This window comes from Haliotis rubra, unplaced genomic scaffold (genome assembly GCF_003918875.1).
Source record: "Haliotis rubra isolate DU_JTF1 unplaced genomic scaffold, ASM391887v1 Scf671, whole genome shotgun sequence".
In the NCBI taxonomy this organism is placed as follows: Eukaryota; Metazoa; Mollusca; class Gastropoda; order Lepetellida; family Haliotidae; genus Haliotis; species Haliotis rubra.
Genome location: NW_025767381.1, coordinates 446,952 through 460,167, shown reverse-complemented (window position 1 = coordinate 460,167; position 13,216 = coordinate 446,952). Strand labels below are relative to the sequence as shown.

The 13,216-nt window shown below is 42.0% G+C and overlaps 1 protein-coding gene across 1 annotated transcript in view; it reads left to right on the top strand.

Moving 5' to 3' along the window:
• Positions 1 to 8,666: 8,666 nt before the first annotated feature.
• Positions 8,667 to 13,216, top strand: part of LOC124257762 (leucine-rich repeat and coiled-coil domain-containing protein 1-like) — a 358,457-nt gene continuing 353,907 nt past the window's right edge. The window contains exon 1 of the mRNA XM_046691888.1: positions 8,667 to 8,720. The gene's annotated coding sequence lies outside the window, so the exon portion shown is untranslated. The remainder of the gene's footprint in view (positions 8,721 to 13,216) is intronic.

The window sequence follows — 13,216 nt, the reverse complement described above, 5'->3', positions numbered from 1 at the left end:
AGAAGCCATTGCATCGTGTGCACATCCAGTGTGTGGAACAGAATAGCGATCAAACCAACTCCATCGCCTGGATGAAGTCAGCTGGTCTTAAATGTGAAACTGAAGGCTTTCTTCTTGCTGCTCACTTCCCACTCCCAATCGCCAAATTGTGATTCTTAAAGAAAATATCAATATGAAATGTCGACTTTGCAATGAATTCACAGAGACTGTCCAGTACCATGTCAGTGGATGCCCGGCTTGGCACAAACGTCATATCTTAAAAGACATGATGGCATGGCTCGTTGCTTCTACTACCGTCTTCGCCATGCCTGTGGCTTTGACTCCGAGGTCCATCCATGGTACGACCCTGAACATGTCAGGGCGCCATAGAAAATGATGCCTTTAAACTTCTTTGGAATATATACAGCCTCAGAAGAATTCCATCCAACAAACCTGTTTTTTGTCCGTTTTGATAAAGCCAATGAATTTATTTATATCATTGGATTTTCTGCCCCTTTTTACAGCAACGTGATTTACAAGATTCAGGAAAAGCATGCTAAATATGCGGACCTCACCTTTGAAATGTCTCGCTTGTATCCCAAGTACACTGTCGTCAATCAGGCTCCCCATTGTTCTCGATGTCCTTGGTTTGGTACCTCCTGATCTCTTGGCGCAGATCAGGAGAGTGCCCGGATTCTCTACCGGGAGCACAGCCCTTCTGACCCTCTCGGTACTGCAGAAGGCTGCAGTGTTGGGGAGACAACCTATTCTCCGGAAAGTTCTTGGTGGGTGGGAGAAGTCCCATTCGCTCTCTGGGCTGCGGGTAGCGGGAGCAAAGGCCATGAGCTGATGATGAGCCTTACCAGCCTGACTTTGCCAGGATCACCCGAACCGTCTCTGCTGCATTTTTCACCATAATCTGTTAAACATAATAATAATTATTCCTTTATTTTATTTCAAAATTAAAGGTTTGGACTGAAAGAAGAAAGTAAAAATGGAAACAGGAGAACAAATTCATAAACAAAATAAACTCTTTAGAAATATCGAAAAGCTTTTTTACAGGCAACTCAAAACAAAAGGTGATGGTGAACATAATAAACGGCCTCCCATGGATGCCAATGAAAGATTCTGGAAACAGTTGTGGTCTGTACCCGGCGACTGTAACCTTGAGACACCATGGGTCTGTGATTACGACCATGCAATGGATGAGAAAATAACTGGGTCGTTTGTCTATTACATCTCACCAGATTGCCTGAAAATTGTCATCATAGTAGCCCCTTTCAGTAGGAACGCGACGTTCATATTGCCCCGTATGGTTTACGCTGATCACAGATGCAATTAAAATAATTTAGAGAAGATATTTAACCCGAACGTAAACTCTCGTCAAGCTGTTTATCATTTCGATTTCCGGTTACTTGAAGTAGGGGGGCAGACACGTCAATAGAACAGCGCGTCAGTTAGCCCTGACCAATTATAATAGTATTATGTGCAGTTTTATATTTCTATTTCTATTTATCTATTCACAAAGTAGTATACATGGTCTCTGCGCTGCTCAGACGAGGTGGTTGTTAGAGATAAGTCTTTAGATGATTTTTGAAGGAAGGCACGGTTTCAGCTATTTTGGGGGATGTAGGCAGCTCATTCCATAAGGTTGAGGCAGCATAGGCGAAGGTTCTTTTACCAAATGTCTTATACCATGGACCTATAAAGGGATACATGTGCTGAGATAGAAGAGATCTAGATGGAGATTACATGTGCAGCAGTTCTTGGAGGTAAGATGCAGCAGAGTTCTGAATGGCTTGAAGTCTTTCTATCTGGTCTTTGCTAATATTAACAAAGAGGATATTGCAGTAGTCTATTCTAGAGAGAATCATCGCAACTAAGTTTGACGGCCGAATCTTTGTTGAGATATGGCATGAGCTTTCCACTGCCACGTAGATGGTAATTATGTGTCGTGTTACGTGATGATTCGTCATCAGCTGCTGGTCCAACCAAACTCCAAGATTTAGTACTGTTTCTGAGTTTGCACCTGTGCAAATCAACCTCCTTTTACTGTCAACGTTACTGTTCTCGTACTTTAACTATACCAGGGACCATTAATAAAGGGTCAAATGATATACAGCACATGTAAAGAAAGGTTTCTCAGAAATAATAGAACTAAGAGTGTCATCATAATGTTTAATGTGTTGACAAACGTGACACATCGTGACATACAGACAAAAAGTTCAAACAGCACTAGCAAACATCAGTTGTATAGACCAACCCCCAAAATGAAAATGACAAACATGAAGTACTCGGTCATTCAGTATCTTGTTTGCCCTCCTCGCGCGTCCAAGACACAGGTGCACCTTGTTCCCATGCTCTTTATCAAGTTCATGAAGAAAGCTTGCGGAATGGCATTCCATTCCTCTACTAGGGCTCTGCTGAGTCCTGGGAGACCCACTGCTGCTGGGTGACATGTGTACACTGGTCATCTGAGTGAGTGAAGTCTGGCGGGCATGCTGGCAACTCCATCCGCTCTACGCCTTGCTGCCTAAGGAATTCTGTGACAATCCTGGTTCTATGAGACCAAGCGTTGTCGTTTTGCAGTAAAGAAGGTCAACCATAAAAGCCATGCATATAGCTTACAGGAATGGTACTGCTATAGGAGCCAGAATCTCGCCCCGATAACGCCGTCCGGTAAGATTACCGTCGACCACGTGCAGTGGAGTACGTCCAGTAGGGGTTATCCCTGCCCAAACCATGACCGACTAAACCATCGCTCTCCATTGGGACGACAAATCATCAGCCGACCATCATGGAAGGACAAATTGAATCTGCTTTCATCTGTGAAGATCACACGAGACCATTGACGTTGATTCCAGCGGTCATGATGTCTACTCCATCTCAACTGCGCGCCTGCCTGTGACGTGGTATTAATGGTGGACGAACTGCAGGTCGCCTACAGCGGAGTCTGGCTTCTCTTAAACGTCGACGAACGGTGCTCCTGGATATCCTAACATTGTTAACATTGAACTGTTCTGTCTGAAGATCTGCTGAGTTCAGGAATCTGTTACATAACGCAGTATTAATCATGTGCCTATCATCTCGGACTGTTTGACTCTGGGGGTATCTTCCCATTATGACTACTCAAGATATGACTACTCCCAGTTTGTCTACTCGTGAACTGGGGCGACCTGGTCGACGTGCATATTCCACGGTCCCATTGGCTCGAAACCTCTACCAAAGTCTACCAACAGCACTCTGACTCTGACATTAAAGTGGACAGCAACCTGCCGTTGAGTTTGACCAGATTCCAAAAGGCCTATAGTCTGAACCCTTTCAGCAAGTGTAAAAAAACATCTCATTTTAAGCTGCGATTTCAAACAGGTAGATGAGACACCAGTGGTGTATTGTCCTCCTCTTTCCATGAACGTTATAATGAAATTTCAACTACCTGATGTGTATTTCCATACTGTTAAGAAAGTTTGTAAAACATTCAGTTGTATATACTTCAAACAAAAACGAAGAAATAGTGTTTCCAATAGCTTGTATATAATAGTTCGGGGCAAAAGTGGACTTTATTACACCATATACATGGTGGTTGACCGAACTGTATTTCTTCAATTTAAAGAAGAGAAACTTCACCGTCAATAATGTGAAAAATATACTTGCCTTACCTATGTACCCCGATCATTTGTCTCATAATTTGAAAAAGTTGTTTAACCAACGATCATGTGTTTTGTTGTCACTTTTCGCTACTTTTTACGAGGAGGAGGGGGGGGGGGGGGGACTTCTGTTCTGTTCAGCAAGTGGTACCCCATCGTAAGAGATAGCGTAGTGACAACAAAATAATGATGGTTTGTTGAGCAACATTATTCAGAGTTGGTCTGTCGATTTCGTGTGACTGGTTTTGTTGCAATTACATGTATTAGAGTTTGTGATAGACAGCCATTCATCGGTCTCAAATGAAATCAAACGGACTATACCAATCACTATACCAATTCATATTCAGTAAATCAACCGGCCAACATCAACGGGAACAGGTATTAAAAAAGAATTCCAACAGAATGAATGGGAAAACATCAATTTAATGGCAAATCGATGTACACAAAGTGTTCATTTAAAATGGTTTCAGAACAGGATTATTCAGAATATTTTGACAACTAATCATTTTTATGTATATGATTAGATATATTGATTCACCTTTATTTTCTTTTTGTAACAGGTACCTGAGAGTGTTATACATTTACTATGTGATTGTATACATTCAAACAGTGTGGAAGGATTTGGCTAAATTGATAGAAAGTAGGAAGAAGGATCTTTTAATTTCACATCAGAAAATTGTATATTTGGATTCAAGGGAAGAAACAATAATCCCTTCAATGTTATCTGCTAAATTGTAAAACAAAATATTTACAATATCAGCAGAAAGGGATTGAAACCCAATTTTAAATGTTTCCAAAAAGAAATACTAAAATACTATCAAGCATGTAGATGCATTTCATTTACAAATAATAGTCAGCCTAAATTCTATGTCTTTTATTCATCTTTTCACAGTTTGATTTCTAATGTACACATATAAAATGTAAAATGTATAAACTATAATAGTTGAATTGTAGACATCAGAAGTTCATGTAATGAGAATGCATGTAATGAAATGTTTTGGAATACCTTGCAAGCATCTATGTTCTAAGATGCTTCGGTGACAGATCAAAGGCGCCGACAGTACTTCAGTTAGGAAATAAAATTCGCTCTACCCCAATGTGTTTTGTAATAAAGTATAGTTTTGCCCTTAACTATTATAATTAAAGCACGAGGACGGTAGTCCGAGTGCTTTGATGTTATAATAGTTCAGGGCAAAACTATACTTTATTTCAAAACACATTGGGGTACACACTCCGGCACAGCGATGACTTAACATAACATACTATGCTGGCTTGCCGCATGGAACTCTGGGTAGGAGAGTGATTTGGGTAGAGCGAACTTTACATCTTTTCTAAGATGCTAAATTTAATACTTTCTCAGGATAATTACGATTAATTTAAGGCAGAAAACAAACGACGGTGTCGGTGACCTAAATTAAGAATCCTCGCACAGGGCTAACTGGCGCGCTGTTCCATTGATGTGTCTGCCCCCCTACGTTAAGACGAACGTTACCAGAAAAAAAGAAATGATGACAGTTTGATGACGGTTTACGTTCGGATTAAATATCTTCTCTGAATTATTTTAATTACATCTGTCATTAACGTAAACCATATGGGGCAATATGAACGTCGCATTTCTACTACCAACGTAAGTTTAGATCAGTACATCCAGAGTACGGAGTCAGAATAGACTCTGAAACGTCTTGTTCCTCACATTGGAGAAGTTGACATCTATAAATGTACCACGTGTTGTGTATCACCTCTAAAACAGTTAAAAGATTTTTCGATTTAATTTGCTTTCTTGAATGGTAAGATGTTGAAACATTAGACATATCTAATTAATCTTGTCAGAAATGCATATCAGCATCCCGCCATGTAAAGTTGGTATCTTTCTGTTGTCGCTGTACCAAGCACCCGTTAACCCCTCCCATGCACATATATACCCTTAGGGAGATGCTCATGATGTTGATCACTGATTCTCTGGTGCAGACTCGATTATTTACAAGGGAGCGGTTTTACGCCGCTTTTAGTAATATTCCAGCAATATCGCGGCGGAGGACACGAGAAATGGGCTTCACACATTGTGCCCATGTGGGGAATCGAACCCGGGTCTTCAGCGTGACGAGCTAACGCCTTAACCACTAGGCTACCCCACCGCCCCTATTTACAAGGCCGCCGCCATATAACTGGAATATCGGAGTGCTGCGTTAAACAAAAAGGCAAAAACAATATAGCATACCCATCCTTATGTTGTGTTGTATTAATCCAGAGCAGATTATATGAGTCTGTATAAGTCTGGGCTGTATTACTTTCCAGTTGGTTGAGAACCGTATATGGGTCTATATCGGAACTTTGCATCATGACATAATAGTGAATGAGTTGGGTTTTGTACTACTGTTTGCAACGTTCCATCTATATCACGTCGGGGGACACCAGAAATGGGCCTCACACACTGTACCCATGTATCTTAAGTATCTTACCTTTACTGTTGCTTAACCGACTCCTCAAATGCCAGTCAGCCAGATCTGAAAACATGTTGCTCGTTATGAACATTATAACTTCACACAGTACGAGGATCTACAGGAGGTGGCCATAAGTGAGTTGTCATCAGTGAAATTTCCACAGACTTATGTACATCTTAATTAACTTTTGCAAGAATAATTTTCATAAAATGAGTAGAAGTCATTTTATTTTGATATTTTGCACACATCTTGGAAATCATCTTCAGCTACGTGTACCTACTTTTGTTTCATCTTTACATAGGGCGGTTGGGTAGCCTAATGGTTAAAGCGTTCGCTCGTCACGCCGAAGACCCGGGTTCGATTCTCCACATGGGTAGAATATATGAAGCCCATTTCTGGTGTCCCCCGCCGTGATATTGCTGGAATATTGCTAAAAGCGGCGTAAAACTACACTCACTCACTCATCTTTACATACGTTATCGAATGACACCTGATTTTAAAAGCACCATAAGTACAACTTAATCTTAATCTATCCCATACACAGCCATGTTAAACCTGGTTGGTATGTCTAATGTATGCCGTTCAAATAGTTGCAGTTTTCTTAATTTTCTTAATAATCATCGGAAAATTGAATGTAAATTATGTGTTTGTAGCTGGGATGATTTCCCAGCTGGTAGAAAAGTATTGAAAGCAATTCGACCGAAACTAAGTTTATTAAAAATATTCTTGCAAGAGTACTAGTTAATTAACATGCAAGTGTATGGGAATGTCACAAATGATCACTCACTTTACCAACTACTGTATGTGGCGTGCATCCTCAGTACAGACCAGTATTGCTGGGGCACGATTGCCCATTTTGTATGTTACCATAAGCAGGGATATAGTCTCCCTGCCGTAAGTAACGTCGAAAACCAGAACAAAAACGTAACCGAGCGAGTGAGCAGGTCAGTATGACATTTGTATCATAAGTGAGCCCCTGGTTTGTTATCACTTTGATTAAACCCAAGAGAACGAATGTAGCGCACACAAACCAATCAGGGATTCGAACCCAATATCACCAGTCCCTGATATGCTTACAGCGTCGTGACAAAAGTATTCTCGATTTGGCAAATATAGCCGTTTTGATTGAAACGTCTCGTATTTTGTCTCTTGCTTCGCAAATACTGAACAGATTTTCATGTTTGATACGTCGCTTGTGAGCTTAAGATATACGATTAGTGCGCATGTGCAATGACGTCATATGTCGTCTGCTTGCAATGCAGAAATCGTCTGCTGTAAACAATGGGCCGAAAATCAAAGGAACTCAACATTAGTACGAAAGAACTAATTGTGGATTTGAAACGGAATGGAAAGAAAACTTCTGACATTGTGAAATTATTAGGTGTACCTGAATCAACAATTCGGTATGTTTGGAAAAAATATTTGAATCGTGGTAATGTTGAAAACAGCCGACGAAGTGGTAGGCCGAAAAAAGTGAGTATTCGTAGTGAACATGTTTTGTTGAGGAGTGTGCGCAAGAATAGATTTAACATTCTAAGAGACATTACCCATGATTATAATGTTGGTCAACATCAACAAGTAAACAGTAGAACAATTCAAAGAGCTTTGCATCGGAATGGTGTTTTTCGTCGGGTTATTAGAAAGCGCCTTGTTGTGAAGGAAGTGAACAGAAGGAAACGACTTCACTGGTGTTTGGAAAGGAGAATTTAGACAGTACAAAATCAGTGGAAACAGGTGATATTCAGTGATGAATCGCAGGTAGTTATTGGTCAGAATGGAAGAGTTTTCGTTTGGAGAAGTGCGCATGAAGCCTATCGTACCGAATGCATGATTCACTCGAAACAGGCCAGGTTATCAGTTATGATCTGGGGTTCTTTAACTTGGCACGGTGTTGGCACCTTGTGTCGTGTTGATGGTAATATTAATGCTGTCAAGTATCGTGAAATACTTGAAGACAACCTCTGGCCCGTTATAGCTCTGCACTTCAACAACAAACCATATCGGTTTCAAGATGACAATGCTCCAGTGCATCGGGCACGAATTATTCAGGAATACAAGCGTGACAATGCTGTAAATTGCATGACTTGGCCTGCACAGTCTCCCGATCTCAATATTATTGAAAATGTATGGCTACACATCAAAAGAACACTACAGCGACGATCACAAACTATCCTGACCACTGACGAACAGTATGATGCCATCTACGATGTCTGGACAAATATCACTCTACACTGTGTCAGAAACTTATATGAATCAAGTCCACGACGGATTATGGCCTGCATACGCTCCAACGGGAACTTGACCAAGTACTGAGGTGAGACATAATTCTTTTTTTGAAATATCGCTGTTTAAAGTTTTCATACGGTCATGTGTTTACTTTCGCCATTTTGAATTGTCGCGAATACTTTTTCATCACGCCGTATGATTTTCAACGCTGCACAACGAATATCGGCGTTCAAGAAAGGAAATTCTGCCGGAGCGACCATTTGTGCACAACGAACAAGTGAATTTCTTTCATGAATAATGCGTACCAACCGACGCTTGGAGCTTACATATTTACATTACTTGTTGCTAGGAAAATACAATGCAACTTTTTGGCGATTCTTCTACCGCGGCAAGTATAAACATGCACATGATCCGGTAATGTGGAAGCGTGAGTATTGCTTATTACTATTTTTTTATAAAATAGTTTTGACATTTTAGCTACAAAGTTATATTTAATGACGAAGATACTCATATTGTCACTTCTGTCAGGCAAATGTCACGACAAGCCCCAGTCGTTCCGAGAGGAAGGATAAGCATGAGAGTTGTTGTTGTCCTATTTTCGATCAGCTTATCGTCGTGATGTTAACTGTTATTTCACATGCGTCCCATGCTTGTAATAAACAGACACTTATTTCTGGAAAGGTTCCAAGTAGACCTATTTATTCTCTGCTTTGAATGACATTATTCATGATTAACTGGCAAATGTATTTTATTTTTATTTTTTCCTAAGGCGAATGTTATTAAGTCACACGTACAAGCTCTAAATTAAACAGCTTTGTCAAGAGTGAAATTAAGCATTAAAGCCAAATAGCCCTTGTCTTAATTTCATAATTGCCTCAAACTCAGATACAAATACATGTAGTAGAGGCTAAATCCTGAAATACTCAGGACTGACTGACTGACTGAGTTTGGTTTTACGCCGCTTTTAGCAATATTCCAGCAATATCACAGCGGGGGACATCAGAAATGGGCTTCACTCATTGTACCCATGTGGGGATTCAAACCCGGGTCTTCGGCATGACGAGCCAACGCTTTAACCACTAGGCTACCCCACCGCTCAGGAATATTGCGTTAAGTAAATTAGATTTAAGTGACCAAAGGCTTCGAGTTCACAATAACTCAGAGGACAGCTGATTTTTGAATAGAAACACACCAAATATTTATGACAAGGGATTTGTGTAATTAGTCAAGATCAAGACGGATGTCCCGGAAATCCTTTGCTTGTGTATATACATCCAGTAATCAAGCCTCAATAATATACCCCGTTTTCACCTGCTTTCAACAATAATGTGTATCATCATATCATAGGTTTCTTGGACATCATATGTTTTTGGCTGGCAGTGCTTACTTTGGCTGTAATGAGAGGTGTTGTGTCACACAGACATTGTATATTCTTAAAGTGAAGCAGCCTGCTTACACCTATAGAACAACCTATATAGGTCCTAATACTAAGTAAACTATTCTCCGCGTGTTCTTAACTTTCATGTCTTATCTACTTTCGGGTACTACAAAAAGTCCTAATTATGCATAATGCGGAACACACCCGCACAACACTCCTCCCCGTTCCGAAATTGAAGGGGGCACTCAAACCTAAACATATATAAACCAAAACATTTGACAACTGAAACCTGCTGACCTATCTGAACTCAAAAGAAATATTAAACGCCAGTCTCTCCTCCCTCCCTGCTGCTGGTGAGAAAGGAGAAAAGGAAGAATGGGGACACCCTCTGAATCCATGTTCCATTCCATACCCATATTCAAATCAACGACATCTCCTGGATGAGCCATACTGTGCAGAAAGCACAATTTTAAACTTTGGATATACATACAAAATTGAAACAGACAATTTTCAAATCAAGATATTTCAACTCAACATTTCCTGTTCAAAGAAAATCCTAAACTTACAGGAGCAAAAAAAAAACAAAGCCTGGAAGTACAGTTATTGTAGGGACGAGGGACATGGAAAGCGAAGCCATGAGGTCTTGGCTTCACACCCTCTGCACATGTACTGGTCTATAGCTTCAGCTGCCGACGTGTAATATCGACACAATCTCCATGAAACCACACCGAAACAGGTTTCACACTGAATCATCAACTTCCCATCATCAGGTTTCCGGCACCAACAATGCAACTCCTCACATGATAGCCCTTCCGTGAGGCTTAGACAGACCCTGCTGTCGGTGGGAGTGGCATCTCCAGTGGAAATACATAAACCTCCAGCGGAGGTTTCTTTGCTGGGGAGAAGGGATTCCCTAAAACTGAGAGCCCATGTTGGAACATCAATGCCCAGAATACGGCTTCAGACGATCATGATTCATGATGGTGATGGTATTTCGGTTTTTGACGCTGTATAGCAGTGATGAAATACGCTTGCTATAACACAGGGACCCTTCCAAGGAGAGGTCAACTTTTGCATTTTCCTTTTATGGTGGCTGTGTCCATCACCAAAACAAGATCACCGACATTGTACTGGTTCAACAAAATATTGACATCATAATCCCTTTTTGAGGTTTCCTGTGTGGTCTGGAGCATTTTACGAGCTGTCTCGTGTGCTGCACGATTCTGTCAGTCATAGTCTTGACATAGCTATCTGCATCCAAATGACTTTCTTGTGGCAACACTGAAAACATTAGGGTCTGCTGGTGTAGTGACCTCACGCCAAGCATCAGCTTATTGGCTGTGTACCCTGTACTCGGTTGACCGCACATCGTAAGGCAAAAGCAATTAGTGGCAGGTGAACATCCCATTCTTCCTGATCCTTGATGAAGCAGCGGACAGCATCCATGAGTGTGCGCGACAGCTGCCTACCTGGCCACGTTTGATGATGGGCTGATAAGGAGTGGTCCTGGTTTTGTGAATTTGGAGTGTGTCACACATGGCCTTAAACAACCTACTTTCAAAATTCCTACCTTGATCAGTGTGGATAGCAAACGGAAGCCAAAACGGAAAAGAATTCATTGACTGCACCGCTGGCAGTTTCAGCCCCTTGTGAAGGCAAGGGTATACATTCGACCCATTTGGAAAACTGGTCTACTTTATCATCAGAATGTGTTCATTGCCACGCAGGCGCTCTTGGCAATGGGCCCAAAAATCTAAATGAACCCTTTCCATAGGAGCTCCTGCATGGAAATTGGTCATGGAGTGTTTTGCCTTCCTATTGCCCTTCTTTTGGCGAGTTACACTCAGAGCAAGTGGATACATGAAGTTGAATGTCACGCGACATACCATACCAGTGATAATTGGGTTTGATCCTAGCCTTGGTTCGCTTCTGCCCTTGGTGACCTGCTGAGGGAATATTGTGATGCAAATAGAGGACATCATGGTGAAGATCCTTCGGGACCACCAATTGACGCTTTGGAGTCCAGGGTCATATACAGAATGCCGTCAGAAATGTGGTACAACTCCTGTTCAGGTAATAGAATTTGCTTGCTGGACTGGATAGATTCAAATGACTATGTGTAGGTTCTACACCATTTAACAAGAACTCTAGAATGATATCCAGATCTGTGTCATTCCTCTGAGCATTGAGAATGTTATCTCTAATGTGGTGCTAATCTCATCCTCAGAGAGTATCAGATCCCCTTGAGAGCTTGCCTGACCCTGAAATCTGAGTCTGTTCTAGCAGATACGGGGTAACCCTCATCGATGGATCGCATCAACCTCCAGTGGAGGGTAATGCTCCTTCAAACACCTGGTTTTGGTCCAATCTGTCGGAAGGATATATCCAAGGCACCATCAGGGGTTACAAGAATGTTGACATCTGGAGATGCTGACCTGAAATTAGGAGACTCATTCCACGCTCCCTCACTGATTGGGTGTCTGTCGGTCGCACCTGGAACTTGATTGGTCTAGGCACAGAGGCTTGTCATTCCCAGCTGGAGATGGCGATTCTCTTGTGGATTGAGTTTCACCTCCATTGGAGGGTGAGTGAGTGGTCAAAAAAGAGTGCTTGATGAGTGGGATCTACAGGGGACTTGGGACCCTTGGACAGTGGCAGCACATCGCCAACAGACTGGCGAAATTCATACCAGTTCTGGTGAGCCTTCATACAGTACTTCTGCAGCCATGGCAAGGAGCTGAGATGGAAGGACATCAGTGTCTACATTTGGGCAGGCTGTCAGAGGTGGACGGGCGGGATAGGGAGTCAGCATTACAGTGCTTAGAGCCTGGCCGATGAACTACTTTCATAGAATACTGGCTCAATTCCTCAAGCCATCTTGCAAGCTGGCCGCTAGGTCGCTTTAAAATTCATGAGCCACTGCAAACTGCTGTGGTCCGCTCTGAGCATAAACGGTCGGCCAATTAGGTAATGCCGATAGGCCCCTGGTGAACTTCATAACAGCTAGCAGCTCCTTTCTCGTAGTAGTACAGTACTTTGAGTTGTTCTTTGACAGAGACAGGCTTCCATGTTTATGACCTTTTCAACACCATTCTGGACTTGAGTCAGTTCTGCACCAAGAGCATAGTCAGATGCATCAGTGTCTAAAATGAACGGATCATCCATGTTGGCAATTCCCAAAACTGGAGTGGACAGCAGGGCATCCTTTATCGCTGGAATGCCTGTTCACGCCTCATCAGTCCAGAGGAAAGTTTTTCTACCCGCCACCTGGTACAATGGCAGAGCCAAATCAGCATACTTTGGTATAAACTGACGATGATAGTTTGCTAGTCCTAGGAAGCGCTCAAACGCCCTTGCAAGAGTTTGGGGTTGGCCACTGCTCCACTGGCGCTTGACATCAACTCCTGCTTCAAGGCCATCTGGACCAATTTTTCGTCCCAGGAACTCGACACTCACTTGAAAGAGTTCACACTTCTTCGGCTTCAACTTGAGTTGATACTTCCTGAACCTCAAAAACTTCTCGGAGGTTGTCAAAGTGGCAGTCA